General features: G+C 43.4%; 8 non-coding genes and 1 pseudogene across 8 annotated transcripts; all 9 read left to right on the top strand.

The window, feature by feature from the left end:
• Window positions 1-12941, top strand: part of LOC143716461 (FGGY carbohydrate kinase domain-containing protein-like) — a 48698-nt pseudogene extending 35757 nt beyond the window's left edge.
• A 10113-nt stretch (window positions 12942-23054) lies between these two features.
• On the top strand, window positions 23055-23127 carry trnav-aac (transfer RNA valine (anticodon AAC)). The gene has a single exon. It is a non-coding gene; the product is annotated as a tRNA-Val (tRNA).
• Window positions 23128-23250: 123 nt separating this feature from the next.
• On the top strand, window positions 23251-23323 carry trnav-cac (transfer RNA valine (anticodon CAC)). The gene has a single exon. It is a non-coding gene; the product is annotated as a tRNA-Val (tRNA).
• A 266-nt stretch (window positions 23324-23589) lies between these two features.
• trnav-uac (transfer RNA valine (anticodon UAC)) lies at window positions 23590-23662 on the top strand. Its single transcript has one exon. It is a non-coding gene; the product is annotated as a tRNA-Val (tRNA).
• Window positions 23663-24602: 940 nt separating this feature from the next.
• Window positions 24603-24675, top strand: trnav-cac (transfer RNA valine (anticodon CAC)). The gene has a single exon. It is a non-coding gene; the product is annotated as a tRNA-Val (tRNA).
• A 267-nt stretch (window positions 24676-24942) lies between these two features.
• On the top strand, window positions 24943-25015 carry trnav-uac (transfer RNA valine (anticodon UAC)). Its single transcript has one exon. It is a non-coding gene; the product is annotated as a tRNA-Val (tRNA).
• Window positions 25016-25683: 668 nt separating this feature from the next.
• trnav-cac (transfer RNA valine (anticodon CAC)) lies at window positions 25684-25756 on the top strand. Its single transcript has one exon. It is a non-coding gene; the product is annotated as a tRNA-Val (tRNA).
• A 948-nt stretch (window positions 25757-26704) lies between these two features.
• Window positions 26705-26777, top strand: trnav-cac (transfer RNA valine (anticodon CAC)). The gene has a single exon. It is a non-coding gene; the product is annotated as a tRNA-Val (tRNA).
• Window positions 26778-27043: 266 nt separating this feature from the next.
• Window positions 27044-27116, top strand: trnav-uac (transfer RNA valine (anticodon UAC)). Its single transcript has one exon. It is a non-coding gene; the product is annotated as a tRNA-Val (tRNA).
• Window positions 27117-27588: the final 472 nt, after the last annotated feature.

Genomic DNA, 27588 nt, shown 5'->3' on the forward strand with positions numbered 1-27588 from the left:
GTTCGCTAATATAAGTAGCTATGCGATCAGGCAATGTGTTCTTAAGCTGTTCCAATATTATAATATCACACAACTCATCAAAAGAATCAACCTCTTCAGCTGTAAGCCAACGATGAAAAAAACTGGTTAATTCACCAGCCCATTCAGCGTAAGTCTGCTTGTCTTACTTTTTCCATGATCGAAAACGCTGTCTATAAGCCTCGGGAATTAACTCATAACACTTTAAGACAGCTGTCTTAACGGATCGATAGACCCTCTTTTCAGAAGACGGTAATGCCACAAATGCCTTCTGAGCACGGCCAATTAACGTAGTTTGTAACAATACAATTTTATCCTCATCACTCCATTTTTGCTCAGTAGCAATATTCTCAAATAACGAAAAAAACACATCTGGATCGTGCTCATTAAATTTAGGCAGGAACTTGATCATACCGGCCAGACCAGATTGCTGCGATTTGCCAAGTTTACCTTCAGCTACTAATTGCAGCCTAGTACGCTCAATCTCACGTTCCTGCTCTAAATTTTTAACCCTTTCCCATTCCAACTCACGATCCTTGTCTTTCTGTGCAGCTTCTAACCTTTTAAGGTCCATTTCGTTATCAAGCCTTCTTTGAGACAACTCATCATCTAATTTTTTCCTTGCTAATTCTTGTTCCAATTCCAATATTTTTTTTTCTTCTTGCAAATCATGTTGTAGTTTTAACATTTCGACTTGCTGTTCAAATGTTAATATACTGGATTTTGGCTGTGGGTCCACAAACAAACTCGGAGTGGGCTCACTATCTGAACTCGACTCTCCCTGACCATAGCGCTCCGGCAATTTCTCGTCAGGTAACACGTTATTGTCAATCAAACACGCACGAATAAAGTCAAACAGCTCATGCTTCTTAGCTCCCCTCGGCAATGTTACATCAATTTTATAGTGCTTAGCCACACTATGCAATTGTTTCATTTTCAACGCCGCAAGCAAGACCACTGAAGGAGCAACCAAAAACGCCTCAAGTGTACTCATTATTACAACTTAAATTACGAGTCACCCATCACAATCAAACCAGGCTATGGTCTATAAACAGCCAACAGCAATAAATCCAGTCAAATAATCAAAACTAAACCTCAACGTCTTTCGGGTTACTAAACAATTCCAACCACACAAATTACATCGGGTGAAGCGGAATGCAGCTCATGTTACAGGACAACAACGGAGTTTCCCCCTAAACATTTTCCCCCCTACTATTCTAACCTATCTTCACACTAAGTCCAAGAACAAGGCTCATTTACTCACCAATACCGATGGAATCGTACTGTCCCGACAAAAGTCAATTCAGCCGGTGCTCCACGGCGGTGCCCTCGTTCAGACTTCAGTGACCAGCAACCTAAACCCACAACGCATAAGCGCACTAATTGGGGATAAAACAGGCTCCGTAAACTGTCATCCTGCAACACAAGTAGACATACAAACACACTTCGCCACTCAAACTCAACAAACAAACTATGGTTGGCAAAAATTGCTCTAAACTGCGCAAATAACCTACTCCCAACTTTTTTCACAACCAAAGAACTAACTTTTAGCGATCAACCTAATAAAGTAACATTAAATTCATTAACTGAACACCCGATGCGGAACTCCCCAACAAACAATCACAACGCACGCGTGCCAGCTGATTAGACTACTATCAGCTGATCACCGGTACGTGTCATTCACAAAATGTGAACCAATGACGTAGCACTACCCACGCAACCCAGCCTACACAATATTGCGAATTATAGTAGTCTACTTACAATTCGGGATCCAAATGGCTAGACGAGCCCCCATATGTCACGACTACCTGGCTCACAGTAGCAATGACATAGGGGAGACCACACCGTTTGTTAAGTTAAAGCAAACATAATTTATTAAACATTAATTTATACGATGAAATCATAATTTAGATCAATAAATGTAACAAGTCAGTAAATGAGAAACGAAATAAAACTAATCAAAAGTGTGTTGCAGATCAGTAAAGTGTAGACTATGTGTAATGCATACAAAGCAAAAAGAAGTGGGATGATGCTGCTGCCACCAGCATGGAGACCCGAGCAATGCCGAGCCGCGCAGCACAGAGCAGACCAAACAACCGACAGGAGATGTTTTTAAATAGTCCCTCCAATCAGCTGTTGTCGGATGGACCTAAAACAAACAGCTCCCCCTTCAGACTGGGAGGAGAGAAACGGCCCAAACATAATACTATCCATGGTGGAGTGAGCACACCCCACACGGCAAAGCCGGGCGTGACACACTAGCCAAAGGATGACAAAAATAACAGATGCTGCGTTAATTGCGTTAATAGCCCTATTTGTTTATTTCATATAAAATAGCAGCATTTTGCTTCATATAATCGCATTGGCTTGACATCGCGATTGCGATACGATTAATCGTGCAGCACTAGTTAGGCTAATATGCCTGACTTGAGCCTTTAAATTTGTTCTTGATGCAGATTGATTTGTTCCATGAATTGTTGTGTGTTTTGCATCTTGTTGTAGCCTATGTGCAGGTTTACATACACAATAACCTGTTAAACTGCAAGTGGATTTCATTTAGTTATTGAATACAAATCAAACCAATGGTGAGATCAATAAACCAATACAGTGCTAATATTTGAATGGGCCCTGGGCCACTTTGTACTGTAAAATTTGGGCCCCGACATCAAAAAGGTTAAGAACCCCTGCTATAGGCTATTTAACATATGAGCAAAATTGGCAAACAAAAGCTTATTTGAGATGGCAAAGATTTTACAGTAAAAATGTATAATCTATCCAAAACTAGTCAACGAAATGTTGTCTTTCATATGTCTGTAACATAGGTCTTTCGTTTATATTAGAAATATAAATGTTAATTTGCAGTTTAATACGTTGCTTATACAAATACATTTTATTTCAACATATTTCAGTCGATTTTTACTCATCTCAGTATAGCAATATAGTTTGCTAAAAGCGGATCATTCATTCACACACAGAAACGCGATTCAAATTTAAACTGTCTTTTTGCGAGTTGTGGTAAACAGCGCATCTCTGCTGTTCATTCATTCACACACAGAAACGCGATTCACTTGAGAATGAAAAAAACTTACTACAGTATTCCTCAGTATTATCCTACAGTATTATAATACATATTTTAAAGTTAAGGATTCATTAGTTTTTATATAGCTTACATTGGAACAAACACTATAATAACAACTTAGTTGATGAGTTTATTTTTGACAGAACATAGCCTACTATATATTTAAAATATGAGCAGAAACTGGATGACAAAAGCTTATTTGATATTTTAGAATAAAATCTTTATAATCTATCCAAAACTACGAAATGTTATCTATGGGATCAAATTACCGCCAAATGTATTGCGGCCACGGATCAAAATATATTAAGCGTGAATCAAAAAATAACAAGCATGGAAAAAAAAAATTTAAACACATTAAAAAATATTTTTCATGCTTTCTTTAAAATGATGTTTTCCTTGGTTTTATAACTCTGTACTTTGCGCTCTCTTTCATTTTCTGCTCATAATTTATTTTTTGGTACGCTTGTGCTGTTTTCCTCTTCGCTCATCTTTCCATGTTCTGGGCTTGCTCTTCCAAATGTTGCAGTTCGAGTTTAATGTAAATTAGGGCGGGCTTAAGCGTCACCATTGGTCCACTGGTTCTAGATTGACAGCTCCTCCTCTAGCCAATCAAACGAAGAGGGGAGTTGACGTCACTCCAATGCGACTCGCGCTACTGTACTGATGTTCTCTCGTAGCTACAGGTGAAGATAACCATCAGCTCAGCTGGCAAAAATCTTTCCGTGGCAGGACACCGTTAAACTGTATGTGTGCCTGGAACTCGACCTGTTACGTCTACCTGGCGATCCGTTATCGTTAAATTCGTCACTTTAACGACGACGACCTGTTGTGTCGTTAGTTGACAGTTGTGCCTGTCTGACGATCCATCATATTAACCTTTAAAGATGAACTGAACTGAAAAAAATCAACGTTGATAACATGTTGTTTATGACAATTAAAAGTAATTTACATTAAAAATTGTAACTAAAAATATCAATATAGCTTTTTTTAAGCAGCACAAAAATTGCGTTTGTTACGCTGGCAATTTCGATGACGTCACTGGCATGGTAGGACCCGCGAAGGTATATAGGCAACAGCTGCAAGTCCTATATACACACACGAAAATGAGTAATTTTAATGGCATGAGTTACGCATTTGAGTATGTGAGGGACATGCCAGTTGTATCTGACTACCACCACATGGAGAACGACCAGTTTCAGGCTCCACATACAGTACAGGATCGTTTGGGGGGAAGTGTGTGGGCGCGGGCGCTGCCGGAGCATGGACACTGCACCGGAGTCGATCTGTTGAAGAGAGGTCAACCTGGAACATTTATTGATCGGCGAAAATGCATCACCATGCACCGTTCATTTCGGATGCTGTGCGGTGAGAGAGACATGTTGGAGGAGGCTATGCTATCTCTAAGGGATATCCGAGCTGAGACGCTGGAGCGCCCCATAAGTAGCTGGTATGTAACAGTGTATTTTACGAATTGGCGACTGCGCTAGGCTAGGCTAACTTATATCCTTTTCTCAGACTGTTAAGCTTAACAGTGTACCGGCAGTTCACTCTTTGGGCGAGGGGGCATTTGGGAAGGATGAATAAGATTCCGTTCCCATCCTGTGCAGTGAACTAACGTTAACGTTACATCTTTTCCCCTCAGCTGAACATCAAGGATTCTAGTATGCGTTGGACTTGTAGCTAAATAAAACATTTGATGTCAGACGCTTCATGTACTCATTGATGTTTTCAACACATCTGTCTCTCGTACCTAGGATTAAACACTAGAAATCACGACTAGAATAATTTTGTTGACAAGGCATGGGGTAGAGAGAAGCTAGCTCTGATAGTGTTGGTTAGCATCGGAGTAGCCTACCATTCCAGTGACGTAGTTGAATGTTGAAATCCAACATGGCGCGCCCGTGTAACAACAACAACATTTTCAAAATACCCTTTTATCCCTTTCAACAAATTCTGCCATTTAAATAATTGTACCAATGAGAATAAATAAAATACATCTGTTATATCACATTTTTTCAAATTTCAGTTCAGTTCATCTTTAAAGCCCTGGCCTTACTTCTGGACCTTGCACTGTGAGCGTCGATCACCTGCGAGCCACACAACAGTGTTTCATTAAAGAATACCTGATTTGAACGAGAAGTTTGAATGAATGACTCACTTATAAAGACAGTAACTTGCCACCACCTACTGGCCGCTTTACTTTCATATTTAATCTATGACATGGAAGGGCAATGTCGGTCCTCCTGGATGCAGAGTTTAGCTCCTCCAACCCTAATCAAACACACCTGAACCAGCTAATCATCATCTTTAGGATTATTAATACTGCTAGCTAGGTTTTTATCGGAGTTGATGCTAAATTCTGCAGGACAGCGGCACTCCAGAAACGTTACCTATCCCTGATCTTTTCAATAATTTTCATGTTGCTGTATTAAAAATTTAAGCTATATTTAAAACATTAATCCTAGAGTAATATGCAATTATGTAGCTATGCAAATGAACACAATAACTATAATAAATCACTGCATATCAAATCCACCTGGTTTCTGTAATCTCCTCTGTACACTATCATTTTAATTAATCTTTAGTCAAATGGTACATCTATCTAGTCTAGAATTAATTTACCAGGCTACCTAGGCTATATGATCGCTTAACAACAACAATTAAGAAAATATTTCAGGACGGCGTATTTAACTGTAACGGATCACCAGGTAGGCTGTGCATCTTTTTTCCTTTTACAAAGGCTACAGGTTTATTTTAAATTTTAGTTATTGTTCTTTGTTTTACATACTCTGAACTGTACCACAAATGCCTTTGTATTCGTCTTGTACTTTTTGCACTGTATGCCTTGTCTGTAATGGAACTAAATAATATAAAGGCTGTGTGTAGCATTGAAAGGTCAAAGTCCTAAATTCTTCAGACGGGTAAAATGGTCGTTTTTAACTTAATTTTAGCAAAGAAATGTAGTGTTTCAAAACTGCATGATGTTTTAGAGCTGCTTTAGGATAATCATGAGCCATTGTCTAACACCAATTACCAGTGTGCGCATTAAAATGTAGGCTACCTCAAAAAAGGAGGAATTTAATTATTTGTATATGTCCAGAGTTCAGATAGCTTTACTGCTTAAAAGTCCTTGTAAAGTTTAAAATAAACTTTTTGTGAAAAATATTTTTTAATGTGTTTAAAGTTTTTATTCATGCTTGTTATTTTTTGAATCACGCTTATTATATTTTGATCCGTGGCCGCAATACATTTGGCGGGAATTTGATCCCATTTTTGATTCACGCTTATTATATTTTGATCCGTGGCCGCAATATATTTGGCGGGAATTTGATCCCATAGTTATCTTTCATATTTCATCTGTAACATAGTAGGCTAAACATAAACAACAGCGCCCATCTGTGCCGTTAATTCATTCACACACAGAAACGTGATTCAAATTTAAAGTCTTTTTGCATTTACAGACATTAGAACAAAGCACAAGAATAAAAAACTTAGGGTAGCTACTCACAATTCTCGGCTAGATCGGTCGCTCTTTAAAATGAAAATAAACCAGTACATGTTCTGAGGTAAATGTCCCAGGATTACTCCTCACAGTCACAGCCTCACAAGCCGAAAAGGTACATTAATCTGATGATTAAATTTGTTGTGTTATCGCGTTTATGAGGGACGTTGACACGTTTGCATGTGTCGCTTCAGATCATTTGCGTTTGAATACCGCGCGCTCTCCGTGGGCGTGTCAGATTAGCAGACTAATGAGCTGAGAGAACGATAATGAGATCGGCTGACACCCCTCTCTTTTTTATAGATTACATAAACAGAGAATATTTATTTTAGTTTTGAATTAGATATTTTAAAAGTACAAACTTAAATGATTATAAAGATATATTGCTCATGCTTGGGTGAATAGTATTCGCTGAGTTTTGTTTAAGTTTAGAGACGTGCTCCAGAAAAAAGGTTAACCGAGATGGAGAGACAGAAAGCACACCCTGTTTATTTTCTTTATTTTACAAAAGCACAATGTTTTATTTCGATTGTAAGTGGACACATAAAAAAATAGACATTCAACAGTTTATTTTTTTATATTTCTTAAGTGTGTATGACCAAAAATGACAGAGTATTTTAAGTCTATTTTCCTGCTACTGTATGTGAAAAAAATCGAGCAAAACGTGCCGGCGCGTTTGTCGACCCCAGAGGGTTAAAGAAATCTTAAACATCATAGCCACACAAATGGGGTTCAGGCAATGCGTATTGGTTATATTCACTGCATGCATAACGTTAGCCTATTCATAACAAAACGAAATATAAAACAACCCTGCCTCTTTTCATTTAAATTCTAAAAATATTACAATTATTAATATGGTCCAGGCAATATGTGCATTTGTACTAAACAACAAATGTTGCATTAAACAACATTACAGTGCTCATCTTCACTGTAATAAAATTAAAAATGACAAAACTCAACTCTGTCTCTTTTTGTTAAACTTCAGTTTTATCAATAATAGCCATTATAAAAGTATAAGTAAAAGGTACAAGAAGCTATACAATAAGAAATAAAGCAAACCATTCAGTCAAAAGTCAGCGCTCTAGTCTAACGTTACAACAGTAAAGTTAAATAGCCTAAATATATAAAGTTTTGGAACTTCACTTAGCCCTCAACCATTGGCCAGGGAACAAATGATAGATTCACGAGACCAAAGATCGCCCGTTAGGTCTACACAAGACGAATTATATCTCATATTAAACCACTACAGAGACGTCAGCGGCAAACATCAGAACGACTAGCCGAGGAAAGGCTGTTCCAGGCAGGGTACATGAGCGCCGAACGCCCTGTGATCGCCTGGAATGGATCTCACAACCTAGATCAAATTTTCATAAATCTTTATAAATAAACCACAGATTTCAGCTTTAAACAACTACATTCTCACCTGAAAAACTCTTAAAATGACATTTTGAGACACAATGACAGTAATATATTTCAACTGTATATTAAAAAATGGTGCTTCTTATGTTGTCATTCCCCTTTTAGCACGTGCAAGTGACTATTCTCTGTCAACCAATCAACATTCTGCAGTGAGTCTAGCTCCACCCTTTAGGTACCGTACCACTGTGCTAAGTACCCCAACGGAAGGGTACTGAAAAAGTGGTATGGCTTTTGGCAGTGGAAACGGAAATAGTTGCGTACCATACTGTACTGTACCGTACCGCACCGCTCGGAAACGAGCCATAAGTAACCGACATGTACTCGGATTTATGCCTCAGCTGTCGGTTGAAATACTTCCCTCTGGTTCTCCGAAACGGACGTAAGAAGCATCATCACCGCACGTGATCGCTAGTTAACCCTTTAACACGTACGATCGTTCACGCCGGTGTGATTAGACACATAAATAGACTACCTACTAGCAAACAATACATTTATTGTTTGTAAAATACACAACGATGTCCATGGAAGCAGCAATAACAATCCTTTCAATTATAAATTGAAGACGTGTTTAGATGCATATTGTGTAGGTAACTATAAAATTTACTCTATTCTTCTCACACTTCATTGGCCACTTTCATGTATTTTGGGAGAAGTGGATGAATTGACGCGCTATAGGCCTAAATCTGACAGATGCAATTCTCTGAACTGCGGTGCGTACTAACATGGCGAACATTATGCGTTAGATCAACTAACATGAGTCATGACCATTATAAAGGTTTCTTAAAAGACAAAACACATTCACTTACATGTATTTAAGAATAAAAAATATCAGCCAAGGACTGACTCGCCCGTCACGCAACCAATCACTATCACGTTTTGTTCCGCAACATGTTTAGTGTGAAAATGTAAAGTTGATGTCCCTACAATAACAGACCTACATACATCTAATAAATTAGTCAGGAGTCAGGAGAGGTGTCATATTTGGCCAGAGAAGACAAGAAATGTGTTAATATTTCTGCAAAAGAGAAGCTAGTTTGTGGCACACCAAGAATACACACTACTTTGCTGTTATTAGAAATGTAACTGCTATTTAGTGTTAAATTATTGTAGTTGGGTTAGGTGGCTTGGGTTTTATTGTGAATTTATTATGAAAATTTGTTGTGTTTTGTATTTAGTACTTTTTAAATGTTTCAGTATACTTTAAAAAAATCTATATATTGTTAATTTTTAAGATTATTTATTTATTTATTTTTCAATAAAAAAGCCGTTCTTTAATGTCATTCACCATCGTTTTGAGGCTCTTTTTTTAAAGTATCGGTTCAGGCACCGTTTAGGCAGCGGTACCGTTTTAAAAGTATTGATTTGGCACCGAAAAAAAAAAAAAACGATAGCCAACTCCAGTGAAAACTATGAATAGTTGTGCGTTCACTGTGTTTTTATCCTTGTTCGACTCCTTTGTGAGTCGAGTCTCCTGTGCGATCTGTGTTTGTTTGATGCTCAGAGCTTCAGTCATTTATGAGGTTGTGCTTTGTGTTAAGACGCTGCTTGAGAATGTTGACAGAAAGACAGTTTATTTGGGTTTGAAACAGAGCCATGATGTCTTGGTTGATTAATTGATTGATTGGTTGGTTGATTGATCGATTTGATTGGTAACTTGGTTGGGTTTTTTTCTTGATTGATTTATGATTGTTTTGATTGGTTGGTTGTTTGTTTTATTGGTTGATTTTTCTTGGATGATTGGTGGTTTGTTTGTTTTTTCTACTTGGTTGGTTGTTTTTTTCTTGGGTTGATTAGTTAATTGATTTGATTGGTTGGGTAGTTGGTTGTTTTTTTATTGGTTGGTTAATTGATTCGATTGGTTGGTTGTTTTGTTATTTTCTTGGTTTATTGGTTGGTTGGTAGATTTTGATTAGTTGGTTGGGTTTTTTTCTTGGTTGATTGTTTGTTTGGTTGATTGATTCGTGAGTTTTTTTCTTGGGTTTGTTGGTTGGTTGATTGATTTGATTGGTTGGTTGTTGTTTTTTCTTGGTTTATTGATTCGATTGGTTGTTGGTTTTTTCTTGGGTTGGTTGATTAATTTGATTGGTTGGTTGGGTTTTTTTCTTGGTTTATTGGTTGATTGATTGGTTGTTTTGTTCTTGAAAGGAGTGGTTGTTTGGTTTTTGTTGTTTTTCTTGGGTTGGTTGGTTGATTTGGTTGGTTGTTTTTTTTTCTCGGTTTATTGATCGGTTGATTGATTCGATTGTTTTTTTGGTTGATTGGTTGTATTGTTCTTGGATGATTGGTTAGTTTTCTACTTGGTTTGGTTGATTGATGGATTGTTTTTATTGGTTGGTTTAGTTGATTGGTTGATTAGTTGGGTGGTTATTTTCTTGGTTTGGTTTATTAGTTGGTTGGTTGTTTTCTTGGTTGGTGGGTGGTTGGTTGATTGGTTGTTGTCTTTATTGGTTTGTTGGTTGATTGGTCGTTTTTTTACTTGGTTGGTGGTTTTCTTGGTTGTTTGGTTTATTAGTTGGTTTCTTGGTTGGTTGGTTGTTTGTTTGGTTATTTTCTTGGTTCTTGGTTGGTTGTTTCCTTGGTAGTTTGATTGATTGGTTGGTTTTGTTGGTCGTTAGGTTGGTTGTTTGGTTGATATTTTAAATTGGTTGTTTGGTCTGATTGATTGGTGTAGTTGATTGGTTGGCTGTTGTTTTTTTAGTTTATTGGTTGGTTGGTAGTTTGGCTGCTTGGTTCCAGACAGTCATCACTGTACTACAGGACATTGTGACAAACGTTACAATAAACACATAATACGCTATATATACAGATGGTTTACATGAAAATATATGAATATCTTAATTAGAGCGATGTCATGTGCTTTCAGGTGGACCATGTGGTGAACGGACACGCCGCTTCCAGGCAGCTGAAAGAGCAGGCGGAGAAGAGGTGAGCATCAGTCGCTCTGATGCGTTTCTGTTCTCACTCAGTCTGATCGCTGAGCTTTTCTCTGCAGTGGGAAACACGTTTACTCCTGCCTGAACCTCCATCTGGAGCACATGTCTGGAGACGCAGCACAGCTGGAGCAGCTGACGGCCGGCCTGCACATCTGGCCTGATTTCCACGGCAACCGCTCTCCTCTGGCCGACTAGACATCACGGGGATCGGTGAGGAACGCTGTGCTTGTTACAGTGCTGATGAAAAAATATAATAGTTTTCATTGTACTGCCTTTAATTTAATTTAATTTTTTATTATTTATTAATAAAACTGATAACTGGACGTACATTTTCTGCAGAATATGTGAGTGGTGCTTACTGCGGCAAAATTTGGCACCAGGCAGTTGTTCGGATGTTGTGGGTGGTTGCTAGGGTTGTTAGTGTAGTTGGTAGGCAGTTGCTATGGTGCTGCTAGAATGAGAATATTGAGAATGAACTCCAAATTAACATTTATAGTAATGACAATCTTTTTTTTTAATTATATTTTTGGGCTTTTTTCCTTTATTTCAGAGGACATAAATGTGGATTTAACAGGGACATTTGCTTAATGTCATGAAAATAATGTTAATAGCCCTAGAAAGTACTTTTTTCTTTACGTTCTAGAAAGAAAGATTTTCTTTACGTTTAATATAATTTCTTATTTTTAACCATTAAGAAAAAAGACACATCAGATAGTTTTAGCTTTTATAACTAATGTTTGCAGTGGTGGAGAGTTGATTGATGATGTCACTGCTGGTGTGTGCAGGTTGTGGGACTCACTTTATCACAGACACTGGATGATTTAGCTCTGCTGTATCTAGCAACTCTTCAGGCCATCGCTGTAAGACACACACCACACACACACACACTCTCTCTCACATACACACACACAAACACACTCTCACTCACACACTAACTAAGTGTTCAGTATTACAGTGTTAATGTGATTGTGTGTCTCTGTTGTATGAAGCTTGGCACCAGACACATCCTAGATGCCATGAAAGAGGCAGGATATGACATCACAACCCTCTTCCTGTGCGGGGGGCTGAGCAAGAACGCGCTGTTCGTACAGACACACGCCAACACCACGGGTCAGTGCTCACTCACACACACGCTCATATATCTGACATGACATGACCAACACCACGGGTCAATGCTCACTCACACACACACTCACTCATTTATCTGACATGGTAGAGACCTGCGCGGGACGGATTTTATCCCGTTCCTGCAAAAATATATGTTGTTTTCTCCCGCTGCTGACCCCAACAATCAAGTTTCGTCCCGCTCCCGCCCGCAAAATCCCGCGGGTAAACGTATAAGTACTGCCTGCTACTCTGTGATTTTTTTCACTTGCTCCCCTGTTGAATATAAAAAATAAAATAAAAAATAAACGGAAAATAAACAAATGTTTCGTTTTATTTGCGTTTAATTCAATGGATGAACATGAACAAGGAACTTAGAACAAATAAATACAGTAAAAAAGTAAGAAATGTACATAAATAAAAATATACCATAATGATTATAGTATAGCCTAATAAATTATATTATAATAATAAACCTGGATTTCTTTCATGTTCAAAAGTAGCCTATATATAGGGCCTAATACTGCTTAAGAATGCCGCCTTTGCTTTTAGCAATTGCTTCAAAACATTAAACAAAAACTATCCTTATTCCTCAATAACAAAATATACCAATTTTAAATATTTAGCTAAATAAAAAAAAAAACTGAATTAACTAAAACAATAAAAAAAAAACTGTATGACTACTTAATGTGCCCATGCAGGAATAGCATGTCGTTCACTGATGAGGGCTTCAGATTAATCCGTCTCTGCTCCAGTATGCGACCGCAAATACTGAAAGCCCTCTCCGATGGTGCGCTGGAAGCTGGAATGCAAAGTACATGGCGTGTGTCATGCGGTGCAGACATTTTGCCTCTGTGTGGTAGGCTTGGCTGTTCTGCGCCTATGAACCACGCGAGAGTTAGCTTCCGACCATGTGCCTGTAAATCGTTTTTATTTTAGTTATCCTTGTTGGTTGTGCATTAGATAAATAACGGTTTATTTGTTTCTAGTTATTTTATTTTGTTCTATATTTCCCACAAATAATTTTATTTTCCCGCAACCCGCACACAATAATATCTTGCCGCCCGCACCCGCATTCACCCATCAAATATTGTCCCGCGCCGCACTCGGTTGCGCTGGGTCCCGGGGTAGTCTCGCAGAAGTGCAGGTCTCTACACTCAGGTATCTGACATGACATGACCAACACCACGGGTCAGTGCTCTGAGGGATGTGTGTGTGTGTTTCAGGGCTGCCGGGAGATGGTTCTCACTGCGGAACATGAAATCCACGGGGAGGAGTCGGATCCACTCCTCCCACCTTACATACACCTAAACCTAGCCAACTCCGCCCCCTGATCCCTAAACACACCCCTAATCCCTAAACCCAACCCTAATCCTACCCATCTCCACCCCTTGGATCTTGATCCGACTCCTCCCCGTGGATCTCATGTACTGCTTTGAGGTGCTACTGGCTGCAGAACACAAAGCAGCAATTCGTAACAGAAATATGGACTATGAAATTGCGAGGCATTATGTACAAGCTAATCATGGTTCCAGTGCGTCCTTACAATTTTTGGGTATTGAAAAAATTCTACCCTCCCAGCGAGGAGGTGACATAGTGAAGTCCCTACTACAATGGGACGCTTTCTGGATTTTTACTCTTAACACAGTAGAACCAAATGGCCTTAATGAGGAACTGGGCCTTTCATGCTTTCTATAATTCATGTTTTTTATAATTCACATTCTTAGTTAATTATAGACATGTTGTTAGCGGGTCTGCATGTACACTTTTTTTGTGTATATGTTTGTGTGTGTGTATATATAGGCTATCTATCTATCTACAAACAGGGGGGGTTGGGGTTCGTGTACTTGCGCGCGCCTAGGACTGAAGCACCTTTTAGACAGGACGCGGAACGCTGCGCTGCGCTTTGAAACCTATTAATTTCAAGGACTTCCAAAGATACATAACAGCTACAAGTATATGCACTATGCAAGCACTATATACATGATTCACCCTATTATACTTTATCGACACAAATTGATAAGTCAAACAGCAAACTGCAATCCCCAAATACTCTTTTAATCGACGATTGCTTATGGCTTATAAGTAACTTAAATAAAACTAGCTACATTACTAGTTCTCATTAAAGAACTACATTCGATTCTATTCGATACATTCAGGTGCCAAAGGCTTACTCTCAGTACGGTTGACTCTTCTCAGTCTCTCAGGTGCCAAAGGCTTACTCTCAGTACGGTTGACTCTTCTCAGTCTCTCAGGTGCCAAAGGCTTACTCTCAGTACGGTTGACTCTTCTCAGTTTCTCAGGTGCCAAAGGCTTACTCTCAGTACGGTTGACTCTTCTCAGTTTCTCAGGTGCCAAAGGCTTACTCTCAGTACGGTTGACTCTTCTCAGTCTCTCAGGTGCCAAAGGCTTATTCTCCGTACGGTGAACTCTTCTCAGTCTCTCAGGTGCCAAAGGCTTACTCTCAGTACGGTTGACTCTTCTGATTCTCTCAGGTGCCAAAGGCTTACTCTCAGTACGGTTGACTCTTCTCAGTCTCTCAGGTGCCAAAGGCTTACTCTCAGTACGGTTGACTCTTCTCAGTCTCTCAGGTGCCAAAGGCTTACTCTCAGTACGGTTGGTTCTTCTCAGTACAACAGGTGTAGGAAGCTTACGGCTGTGAAGGAGCGTCGACTGGACAGCAAGTAGGTACTCCACGTACGTTTGGTCTTCCCAATACGTCGGTGCAGTAGGCTTAGGGCTGTGAAGGAGCGTCGACTGGCAGCAGGTAAATCCTCTCAATACAGTTGGTTCTTCTTAGTTCAACAGGTGCAGAAAGCTTACGGCTGTGAAGGAGCATCGACTGGACAGCAAGTAGGTACTCCACGTACGTTTGGTCTTCCCAATATGTCGGTGCAGAAGGCTTGGGGCTGTGAAGGGCGTCGACTGGGCAGCAGGTAACTGGGTTTATTCCCACTCCCAAGAACAGCGAGGATGAGACGAGAATGCACCGGCCTCAGATGGAACACACTCCGAACAGCAGGTAACTGGATTTTCTCCGTCCCCCAGAACAGCATCAATAATGAAGCAGAGTACAACAGGATTTAGATACACAACACTCAGAACAACGGGTACCTGAGGTTTCCTCCGTTCTCCACAACAGCAACGATGAGACAAATGCAGCGGGCTTCAGATGGGACGCACTCAGAACAGCAGGTAACTGGATTTTCCCCGTCCTCCAGAACAGCATCAATGATGAATCAGAATACAACAGGCTTTGGATATTCAACACTCAGAACAGCAGGTAACTGGATTTTCCCCGTTCTCCAGAACAGCATCAATGATGAATCAGAATACAACAGGCTTTGGATATTCAACACTCAGAACAGCAGGTAACTGGATTTTCCCCGTTCTCCAGAACAGCATCAATGATGAATCAGAATACAGCAGGCTTAAAGTCCGTTTTCACTTAATCTCTTCCTCAGAAAACTCCCGACTGTAACACAAGGCAAGACCGATGGACATGTGACAGAATTCTGTACAGTAAGCATTCAATAACTCCACTTCAACCACACACAGTGGGACACAGCATTAACTCACGTCACTCTCATCCACTCCGTGAAATTTAAGGTCACGGCCAACCTCCTCGCTCTGGACAGCGGGGGTAATTAGACGGAAGAATTCAGCGACTGCAATCACAAATCCTAACAGCTGTCTTCTCATTCAGACATCTGGACTTTATGTCATTTCTCCTCATATATAATCTTTTCGTGTATAACCCACATATAATACAGCCAGTAGAAGGTTGGTACTTATCTTCACCCCAGTAAGTGGACTCGATAATACTTCATAGATGACTTCGCCCTCTGCCTCTCTGTTCTCCGTCACCCAGTTCTTCGTAGCGGATTCCCTTCCCACGGATCGATCTCGCCAGCCGGTTTGTCCCACAGAAATCTCTCACTCTCTCTCAGCAAGAAGAAAAGTTTGAACGCCGCAGCAATCCCACCCAACCCACTCAGTCTCTCAAAGTTTTGCTTTTGTCTGTTCCTAAAAGCGACATGTCCCAATCGTCACACAGTCACTTAATGCGCCGCACCTTCTGTCACTTTGCCATCAGCGGCTGCTGTTCCTATGGTAGCGACGCATCTGAGGCCGGCTTGGTGTTCAGTTGAAACCGCTCCGGGCGGAAACATCCCCCCGTGGGCTGTGTAGTTCCGTCTCTAGTTCGTCACCTTGTGACAACTTCACCAAGGATACGGCTCACTTCAGGACTCAAACGGTAAGTAAGAAGGTAAGAGTTCTTCTCAATACAGAATCCTTTCGTCAGTGCACAGTAGTGGGACAATGATTCAAAGGCTTACTTCACCAGCGATGCTGCATACTTCCAGACTCAGACGGTAAGTAGGAAGGTAAGGATTCTTCTCAGTATAGGATACTTTCGTCAGTGCACAGTAGTGAGACAGTGATTGAAAAGCTTACTTCACCAGCGATGCTGCATACTTCTAGACTCAGGCGGTAAGTAGGAAGGTAAGAATTCTTCTCAGTATAGGATACTTTTGTCAGTGCACAGTAGTGAGACAGTGATTTAAAAGCTTACTTCACCAGCAATACTGCATACTTCTAGACTCAGACGGTAAGTAGGAAGGTAAGAATTCTTCTCAGTACAAGATACTTTCGTCAGTGCACAGTAGTGGGAGACGGTGGTTTAAAAGCTTACTTCACCAGCAATGCTGCATACTTCTAGACTCAGACAGTAAGTAGGAAGATAAGGATTTTTCTCAGTATAGAATACTTTCGTCAGTGCACAGTAGTGAAACAATGATTTTAAAAGCTTACTTCACCAGCGATGCTGCATACTTCTAGACTCAGGCGGTAAGTAGGAAGGTAAGGATTCTTCTCAGTATAGGATACTGTCGTCAGTGCACAGTAGTGAGACAGTGATTTAAAAGCTTACTTCACCAGCAATGCTGCATACTTCTAGACTCAGACGGTAAGTAGGAAGATAAGAATTCTTCTCAGTACATGAAACTTTCGTCAGTGCACAGTGGTGGGAGACGGTGGTTTAAAAGCTTACTTCACCAGCCATGCTGCATACTTCTAGACTCAGACAGTAAGTAGGAAGGTAAGGATTCTTCTCAGTATAAGATACTTTCAGCAGTGCACAGTAGTGAAACAGTGACTTAAAAGCTTTCTTCACCAGCGATGCTGCATACTTCTAGACTCAGACCGTAAGTAGGAAGATAAGGATTTTTCAAAGTATAGAACACTTTCGTCGGTGCACAGTAGTGAGACAGTGGTTTAAAAGCTTACTTCACCAGCGATGCTGCATACTTCCAGACTCAGACGTTAAGTAGGAAGGTAAGGATTCTTCTCAGTATAGAATACTTTCGTCAGTACACAGTAGTGAAACAATGATTTAAAAAAATTACTTCACGAGCGATACTGCATACTTCCAGACTCAGATGGTAAGTAGGAAGGTAAAGGATTCTTCTCAACATAGGATACTGTTCGTCAGTGCAAAGTAGTGAGACAGTGATTTAAAAGCTTACTTCACCAGCGATACTGCATACTTCCAAACTCAGCTGTATCACTCTGGGCTTCTGATGGAGAGCAGATATAATAACTTTTCACAAACGTGTAAGCAGGGGTTGGGGCCGCTTCTCAGTAAAAGCACACCACACTCGTGTTCACTTCAAATCCACAGCCATGAATCAATGTATATAAATAAGGCAAAAACACTGCAATTCACTCACACGATAGGGCTGATCAGAGGCCTCAATCCATTCGTTACACTCCCGTGGGGGATATTTAATCCTCAGTTCCTCCTCAACACACTCTGAAACACATAGCTTCCCCAACAGTCAGATTTACATTCACTGCATCCTCTTCAAGCTTTTCGAATGTTCATAAGATGAAATCAATTCACTTATCTTTCTCTCTTCCCCACATCCAGACAACTTCCCCGAGTAAAGCTTGAGCCCCAAACTGCTCCAAAAACAAAACAGACCTCATCCACGTCCCGTTCCCCGAAACCTCTCTGGATAGCCCTTTTATCTTTGGCTTGTGAAGCCGGACACCTGTGTGAACGCCGCTCCTCTCTCTCTTGCACCTGCAGTGCATTAGCGCTAATCAGGCCGGGCAATGTTTCTGCCACACCTGGAACTGGAGTGGGATGTGTCGCAAACAAATCGTTCCCTCGAGAAACTCGTGACTCACCAAGAGGGTTCCGCTCACTACGCGTTTTTGTCACCCGTGACATCCCCCCCGCCAATCGGTTCTAGTCCCGAGAACCGGTGTTCTTCAATTCCATTCGCCATACCTCTCAGGAGGCTGTCCTCGGGTGTCCCGCTGAGACCGTCGGAGTGGCGAGGGCGGAGCCACTCTTGCTTCAACTTCAGGGTCCCTCGGGACCACAGACCACCCTACCATGAGTACCTCTGGGGCGGGTGGCGCACTTGGGGCCTCGGCCGCTAGCTGCGAATAGTTCGGACATGGACGGAGCAAGTTTCGATGGAGCACCCGTATCGGTCCTGGTTTCCCCTCGGGTCGTACCGAGTAAACTGGAGCATCAGGCCCTTGTCGTCGTTCCACCACATATGGCGTCGACTCCCAGCGATCGCGGAGCTTCCCCTTCCCTGAGCGCCGGTTGTCCCTTACCAGCACTCGCTCCCCTGGTAACAAAGGGGCCTCTCGGGCAGTCCGTCGTATAGCCGCTTGTTCTTGGCGGCTGCTGCACTCAGATGACTCTATAAATGCTACAGACTCGTCGGTAGGCATCGAGCAGTTGGTGGTGGTGCCGATTCACCCAGTCAGTGGTACTATACCCTCTTTCTGCAGCCTCGGTCCCCAGGAGCAAGTCCACAGGTAAGCGGAGATGGCGCCCAAACATAAGGTAGGAAGGAGCATACCCGGTGATACTGTGCACACTATTGTTATAGGCTTGCAACAGAGAGGGGAGACTCTCGGCCCATTGGCCCTGTTGTTCACTCTCTAGGGTCCCCAATAACCCCAACAGGGTCTGGTTCAACCTTTCGCACCCCCGTTACCCTGAGGATGGTATGAGGTCGTATGGGTCTTCCGGCACCCATAAAGGTGGCTCAGCTCTTGGATCACTCGAGACTCAAAATTTGAACCTTGGTCTGAGTGTAGGGTCTCTGGGGAGCCAAAAGGTTGTATCACTGCCCTCCAAAGGGCGCTGGCTGTGGTAACTGTCGTCTGATCTACAGTGGGGATGGCCTAGGCGTATTTAGTTAATAGGTCAGTCATCACCAGGATATTTTGAAATCGATCCGTCGGCCGACCTAAAGTCAGGAAATCGATTCCTATGATGTGCAGAGGTGCTTTGGGCCACAGGGGGACCAATGGGGCTCGGACTTCCTTCCTGCGTTTGAACAACGTACACAGTGGACAACTCTGAACGAACTCCTCAACTTTCTTTTCCATCCTAGGCCAGTAGAAATACCTCCTCAGCAGAGACAGCGTCTTCTCTTGGCCCTGATGGCCAGTATGGGTGTGGAATGCAGTCAATAGCTCGAGACTTGGCCCTCCGGTACCACCACCTGGTGTACTGTCTCCTGTGTTCGGGGATCTTGCATCGAACGGCAGATTACCCCTTCTCTAAGTCGCAGCCTCTTCCACTGCCTTAGGAGATGTTGTACTCCCACCGTCTGAGCCCGCTTTCCTCTGCTCTCGGCATGTATCCCTGTCTAAGGTACAACGTAACCTGACACAGGTCTGCATCTCCCAGCTGCAGCCTTCTCCACCGCCCGGGGTCCCACCCCCAACTAGACGGAACAGCCCTCAGGGTCCCGGGAGCTTCCACCATTGCCATCAGCAACTCGTCTTCAGGGCCAGGGGTACAAAGGGGTGTTTGGTTGTCCCTCCGGATGACTGGGAGTCTGGACAGGGCGTCCGCATTTACGTGTTCTCTGCCGGGTCGGTATTTAAGCTGTTAATCATAATTTGCTAGTTGTGCCACCCAACGCTGTTCTACTGCCCCCAACTTGGCGGTCTGCAAGTGTACTAATGGATTATTATCCGTAATCACCGTCACCTTGGCTCCCAACAGGTAATCTTTGAACTTCTCCGTCATGGCCCACTTCATTGCCAGTAGTTCGATTTTGAAGGAACTGTAATTTGCCGCGTTCCGCTCTGCGGGATGTAAACTTTGACTTGCGTATGCAATCACTCTCTCCACTCCTTGGTGCTCTTGGGCCAACACGGCTCCCAAACCTGCATTGCTGGCGTCAGTGTACAGAAGGAACGGCTGGGTGAAGTCTGCGTAGGCCAAGATAGGGGCCCTCAGAAGTTCCTGCTTGAGGTTCTGGAAGGTGGTCTCACAGGTGGAATCCCAATGCACTGACGGGGAGCCTTTGCCACGGGCACGTCCGGAACCAGCAAGGAGTTGGTTCAATGGCCAAGCAAGCCCAGATAATCCTTTTATAAAGCGTCGACAAAATCCCACGAACCCCAGGAACGACCGCACCTGTCTCACTGCCCGGGGTGGCTCCCACCCTTGGACAGCCGCCACCTTCTCCGGGTCGGGGGATATCCCTGCAGCACTGACACAATGTCCCAAGAACTGTACCTTCTTCCGCAATAACTGGCATTTGTCTGGCCTAAGCTTTAGCCCATATTTCTCCATGGCCCTGAACACTTCCTGTGTTCCTCCTCCTCCCTAGGTGGTCCTCCTCCCACCTAGATGGTGCAGGTGAGTGCGGAAGTCAGGGGAGAACACGATCGCATCGTCCAGGTATACCGGCGTTGAGTCGACCAGTTGTCCCCCTAGACAGTGCTGCATCAAGCGCTGAAAGGTCGCAGGAGCATTGCACAGGCCGAACCGCATCTGGTCCCATTCAAATAACCCAAACGGGGTGGTGAAGGCTGTCTTCTCTCTATCTCGGTCGTCTACCTGCACCTGCCAGTATCCACTCGCCAGGTCCAATGTGGAGTACCACGCCGCTTGTGTGAGACAGGTGAGTGAGTCTTCAATCCGTGGCAACGGGAATGTATCTTTCTTCGTTACACTGTTGAGTTTGCGGTAGTCAACGCAGAACCTCCAAGCTCCCGTTTTCTTCTGAACCAGAACAATTGGCGCCGCCCTGGGACTACTGCTCTCTCGAACAATTCCTCCCTCCAGCATCCCTTTCAACAGGGCGCGGACCTCGGCATAGAGGGTGGGTGGCACCGGACGATACCGCTCTTGGCTAGGCATCGCCTCACCGGTAGGTATTTGATGCCTCACTACCCCTGTGCAGCCATAGTCTTCTTCGTGGGTCGAGAACACATGTTGCCATTTTCTCAAGAGCTCCTGGAGCTGTAACACCTGTTCCTCCTCCAGATTTTCACCCTTCAGGGACTCTCCCATCAAATGGGTCGGCACCCCTCCTCCCACAGAGCCTGGTTCTGCCTCAACTGGGCGGACGGCGACTTCCACCACCGCAGAGCTCACCTGCCTGAAGCAGACGTACTGATGCTTGTGAACCTGGGCAGAGCGTACCGAGGAAACTCGAACCAGACGTTGGTGTCGACGAAGGAGCACGGAGTAGGGATTGGCATTCCGCACCTTTACTGAGACTCGCCCACGGTGGATGGCCGTCAGCCCGTGAGCCACTTCAATGGGTTGACAGTCCTCATGGGGCTCTACCAGGACACAGGTACCCGTCCCACAGGGTCCTGCAGGTACTCGGACCCAAAGCACGGTCTCGCTCTGGGCTGGGACAGACAAAGCGTACCGACAGGCTACTCGACCGATGCCTTCTCTCTCCTTCACTTGACTAGCCACGTGCACTCTTCGGCAATCGGCCAGAATCCGGTCCCTGTCCTGCTTCGCCGATGACAGAGAAGTCCGAGCTGGCCGTCCCAGAAACAATTCCTCCGAGCAATCCAGTATAACGTTCATCCCTAGGAGTGCTCGATGAATGCCCAAGTAATGATCTCGGACGATAACGACCCCTTTCTGTTGGACGGGAACCCCTTGGACCAGAAAGTCTACCACGATGTACCCAGTGTAAGGGATGTCCAGACCATTTGCCCCCGTAAAGTCAGACTAGAAGCGTCCACTGCTTGGAGCCGATGATCTGCAACCAACTCCTGGGCCAGGCTCTCCGAAAATAACGTAACTTGAGAACCTGTATCGACCAGACAATCTATAGTGACTCCGTTAGCTTGAACCTCCACGGTGGGACAGCGCCCAACCCTGTCGTCTCGTAAAACAGGAACAGAAGGAGGGTCACACAAAGGGGTCCCGGCCACTTGACCCACAGTAGCCGGTGGGACTAAAAACCCCCTTGAGAACCCCGACGGAGCCCACACTGACGACTGATGTGTCCCGGGTCTCCACAATTAATACAGATGGGCCTTCCCTGGTCATCCCACTGGAACCGGGGGCCCACAGGACGTAGGGGGCGGCGCACAGGAGCTCGCCCCTTCTCCGAATACGACCTCTCTCTCACCATCGATCCGCCCTCGACTCGACCCCGACGAAGTTCACCCAACAGCCGGCCAAACTGCTCCCACAATTTCAAGGAGTATGCCCGAAGAGTCTGCTTAGGCCCCTGTTGATAGTTAAAGAACTGGGCACGAAGAGTGGCCACCGGGTTAGAGTCTCCATATAATCCGGACAGGAAATCGAAGATAGTTTTCGCGGTAGCCCGTGTGGCTTCTGATGCAGCAAGAACTTCTCTTTTGGCTTCTGCTTCCAAAGACCCCAACACAAACTGTACTTTCTATGATGCACTCAGTCCCTGTAATCCGGCCAGATATTCCGTCTGCGCCTTCCAATCGTGCAAGCCCAACTCCGATCCTGGCCCTCCATAGCGCTGTGCCCAGGGAGCTCCCATAAAGATCGGTATGACTTTTGAGACAGGTGAAGGCCATCGTACCAAGGAGCTGTAGGCAGACTGCCATGCAGAATGACCTCTGTTCTGTTGTTTGTGGAATTTACAGACTGTCACACTGCCTGCAGAGCAGATTATGGGAAGGAGCCATCTTCTAAAAAGCACATGTCTCTCATCAATAGGTTTCTGTAGTGTAGTGGTCATCACGTTCGCCTAACACGCGAAAGGTCCTCGGTTCGAAACCGAGCAGAAACAGTGGTTGGATTCTGACAGAAAATTTAAACTGTTTGCCACGCTAGGTGGGTGCAGCACTCATTTCTTTTATATGCTTTTTAATAAGCGTGCACCTAAATATTTATGTCTGCAACCTGAAGACGTGTTTCCGTAGTGTAGTGGTTATCACGTTCGCCTCACACGCGAAAGGTCCCCAGTTCGAAACTGGGCGGAAACTGTGGGTGGTTTTTGCAAAAATTTCGTATGCGATTTTCTGTTGAGCAGGTCAGTACACTTGCAGGGATGTTTGTGGTTTAATCTCTTTAGAAAAGGACAAAAATAAAACAAATGACCATTGAGGTTTCCTGTACAGTAATATAAAATGTTTGGTCTGCCAACAAAATTAGCAGCATTTTGCCATGTTAAAAACACTGGGCAATCTATAGTTTCAGTCGCTTTTGAACAAGCGTACCCTAGAAGCGGTGGGACTGACGTCCAAATCAAGTTTCCGTAGTGTAGTGGTTATCACGTTTGCTTTACAAGCGAAAGGCCCTCAGTTCAAAACTGGGCTGAAACAAGTGGAGGCATTTTAAATGTAATGCTCCAATTCGCTATAAAACCCTTGCTTTTGAGACAGGTGAAGGCCATCGTACCAAGGAGCTGTAGGCAGACTGCCATGCCGAATGACCTCTGTTCTGTTGTTTGTGGAATTCACAGACTGTCACACTGCTTGCAGAGTAGATTATGGGAAGGAGCCATCTTCTAAAAAGCACATGCCATGATATCACATTCGCTTTACACGCAAAGGTCTTCAGTTCAAAACTGGGTGGAAACAAGTGGAGGCATGTTAAATATAAATGCTGCAATTCGATACAAAACCCTTACTTTTAAGACAGGTGAAGGCCATCGTACCCAGGAGCTGTAGGCAGACTGCCATGCCGAATGACCTCTGTTCTGTTGTTTGTGGAATTCACAGACTGTCACACTGCTTGCAGAGTAGATTATGGGAAGGAGCCATCTTCTAAAAAGCACATGTGCGTCATCAATAGGTTTCTGTAGTGTAGTGTTCATCACGTTCGCCTAACACGCGAAAGGTCCTCTGTTCGAAACCGAGCAGAAACAGTGGTTGGATTCTGACAGAAAATTTAAACTGTTTGCCACGCTAGGTGGTAGCAGCGCTCATTTCCTTTATATGCTTTTTAATAAGCGTGCAGCTAAAGAATTATGTCTGCCACCTGAAGACGTGTTTCCGTAGTGTAGTGGTTATCACGTTCGCTTTACACGCGACAGGTCCTCAGTTCAAAACTGGGTGGAAACAAGTGGAGGCATGTTAAATATAAATGCTGCAAATCGCTACAAAACCCTTGTGAAGGCCATCGTACCAAGGAGCTGTAGGCAGATTGCCATGCCGAATAACCTCTGTTCTGTTGTTTGTGGAATTTACAAACTGTCACACTGCTTGCAGAGCAGATTATGGGAAGGAGGGATGTTCTAAAAAGCACATGCTCCATTAATAGGTTTCTGTAGTGTAGTGGTCATCACGTTCGCCTCACACGCGAAAGGTCCCCAGTTCGAAACTGGGTGGAAACTGTGGGTGGTTTTTGCAAAAATTTCGTATGCGATTTTCTGTTGAGCAGGTCAGTACACTTGCAGGGATGTTTATGGTTTAATCTCTTTAGAAAAGGACAAAAATAAAACAAATGACAATTTGAGGTTTCCTGTACAGTAATATAAAATGTTCGGTCTGCCAACAAAATTAGCAGCATTTTGCCATGTTAAAAACACTGGGCAGTCTATAGTTTCAGTGGCTTTTGAACAAGCGTACCCTAGAAGTGGTGGGACTGAAGACCAAATCAAGTTTCCGTAGTGTAGTGGTTATCACGTTTGCTTTACACGCGAAAGGTCCTCAGTTCAAAACTGGGTGGAAACAAGTGGAGGCATTTTAAATGTAATGCTCCAATTCGCTACAAAACCCTTGCTTTTGAGACAGGTGAAGGCCATCGTACCAAGGAGCTGTAGGCAGACTGCCATGCCGAATGACCTCTGTTCTGTTGTTTGTGGAATTCACAGACTGTCACACTGCTTGATGAGCAGATTATGGGAAGGAGCCATCTTCTAAAAAGCATATGCCATGATATCACGTTCGCTTTACACGCAAAGGTCTTCAGTTCAAAACTGGGCGGAAACAAGTGGAGGCATGTTAAATATAAATGCTGCAATTCGATACAAAACCCTTACTTTTAAGACAGGTGAAGGCCATCGTACCCAGGAGCTGTAGGCAGACTGCCATGCCGAATGACCTCTGTTCTGTTGTTTGTGGAATTCACAGACTGTCACACTGCTTGCAGAGTAGATTATGGGAAGGAGCCATCTTCTAAAAAGCACATGTACCTCATCAATAGGTTTCTGTAGTGTAGTGTTCATCACGTTCGCCTAACACGCAAAAGGTCCTCTGTTCGAAACCGAGCAGAAACAGTGGTTGGATTCTGACAGAAAATTTAAACTTTTTGCCACGCTAGGTGGTAGCAGCGCTCCTTTCCTTTATATGCTTTTTAATAAGCGTGCACCTAAAGATTTATGTCTGCAACCTGAAGATGTGTTTCCGTAGTGTAGTGGTTATCACGTTCGCCTCACACGCGAAAGGTCCCCAGTTCGAAACTGGGCGGAAACTGTGTGTGGTTTTCGCAAAAATTTCGTATGCGATTTTCTGTTGAGCAGGTCAGTACACTTGCAGGGATGTTTGTTGTTTAATCTCTTTAGAAAAGGACAAAAATAAAACAAATGACCATTGAGCTTTCCTGTACAGTAATATAAAATGTTCGTTCTGCCAACAAAATTAGCAGCTTTTTGCCATGTTAAAAACACTGGGCAGTCTATAGTTTCAGTCGCTTTTGAACAAGCGTACGCTAGAAGAGGTGGGAATGAGATCCAAACCAATTTTCTGTAGTGTAGTGGTTATCACGTTCGCTTTACACGCGAAAGGTCCTCAGTTCAAAATTGGGTGGAAACAAGTGGAGGCATGTTAAATATAAATGCTGCAATTCGCTACAAAACCCTTACTTTTAAGACAGGTGAAGGCCATCGTACCAAGGAGCTGTAGGCAGACTGCCATGCCGAATGACACTAGGTGGGTGCCGTCCAAATCAAGTTTCCGTAGTGTAGTGGTTATCACGTTTGCTTTACACGCAAAAGGTCCTCAGTTCAAAACTGGGCTTAAACAAGTGGATGCATTTTAAATATAAATGCTACAAAACCCTTACTTTTGAGACAGGTGAAGGCCATCGTACCAAGGAGCTGTAGGCAGACTGCCATGCAGAATGACCTCTGTTCTGTTGTTTGTGGAATTTACAGACTGTCACACTGCTTGCAGAGCAGATTATGGGAAGGAGCCATCTTCTAAAAAGCATATGCACCGAATCAATAGGTTTTGTAGTGTAGTGGTCATCACGTTCGCCTAACACGCGAAAGGTCCTCGGTTCGAAACCGAGTAGAAACAGTGGTTGGATTCTGACAGAAAATTTAAACTGTTTGCCACACTAGGTGGTAGCAGCGCTCATTTCCATTATATGCTTTTTAATAAGCGTGCAACTAAAGATTTATGTCTGCAAACTGAGGACTTGTTTTTGTAGTGTAGTGGTTATCACGTTTGCCTCACACGCGAAAGGTCCCCAGTTCGAAACTGGGCGGAAACTGTGGGTGTTTTTTGCAAAAATTTCGTATGCGATTTTCTGTTGAGCAGGTCAGTACACTTGCAGGGATGTTTGTGGTTTAATCTCTTTAGAAAAGGACAAAAATAAAACAAATGACCATTGAGGTTTCCTGTGAAGTAATATAAAATGTTCGGTCTGCCAACAAAATTAGCAGCTTTTTGCCATGTTAAAAACACTGGGCAGTCTATAGTTTCAGTCGCTTTTGAACAAGCGTGCGCTAGAAGAGGTGGGAATGAGATCCAAACCAAGTTTCCGTAGTGTAGTGGTTATCACGTTCGCTTTACAAGCGAAAGGTCCTCAGTTCAAAATTGGGTGGAAACAAGTGGAGGCATGTTAAATATAAATGCTGCAATTCACTTCAAAACCCTTACTTTTAAGACAGGTGAAGGCCATCGTAACAAGGAGCTGTAGGCAGACTGCCATGCCGAATGACACTAGGTGGGTGCCGAATGACCTCTGTTCTGTTGTTTGTGGAATTTACAGACTGTCACACTGCTTGCAGGGCAGATTATGGGAACGAGCCATCTTCTAAAAAGCACAAATAGGTTTCTGTAGTTTAGTGGTCATCAAATTCTCCTAACACGCGAAAGGTCCTCTGTTCGAAACCGAGCAGAAACAGTGGTTGGATTCTGACAGAAAATGTAAACTCTTTGCCACACTAGGTGGGTGCAGCGCTCATTTCCTTTATATGCTTTTTAATAAGCGTGCGCCTAAAGATTTAGGTCTGCAACCTGAAGACGTGTTTGTAGTGTAGTGGTTATCACGTTCCCCTCCCACGCGAAACGTCCCCAGT

The sequence above is a fragment of the Siphateles boraxobius genome, unplaced genomic scaffold, assembly GCF_051911475.1.
Source record: "Siphateles boraxobius isolate OS27281-9 unplaced genomic scaffold, OSU_SipBor_1 6, whole genome shotgun sequence".
Taxonomy (NCBI): Eukaryota; Metazoa; Chordata; class Actinopteri; order Cypriniformes; family Leuciscidae; genus Siphateles; species Siphateles boraxobius.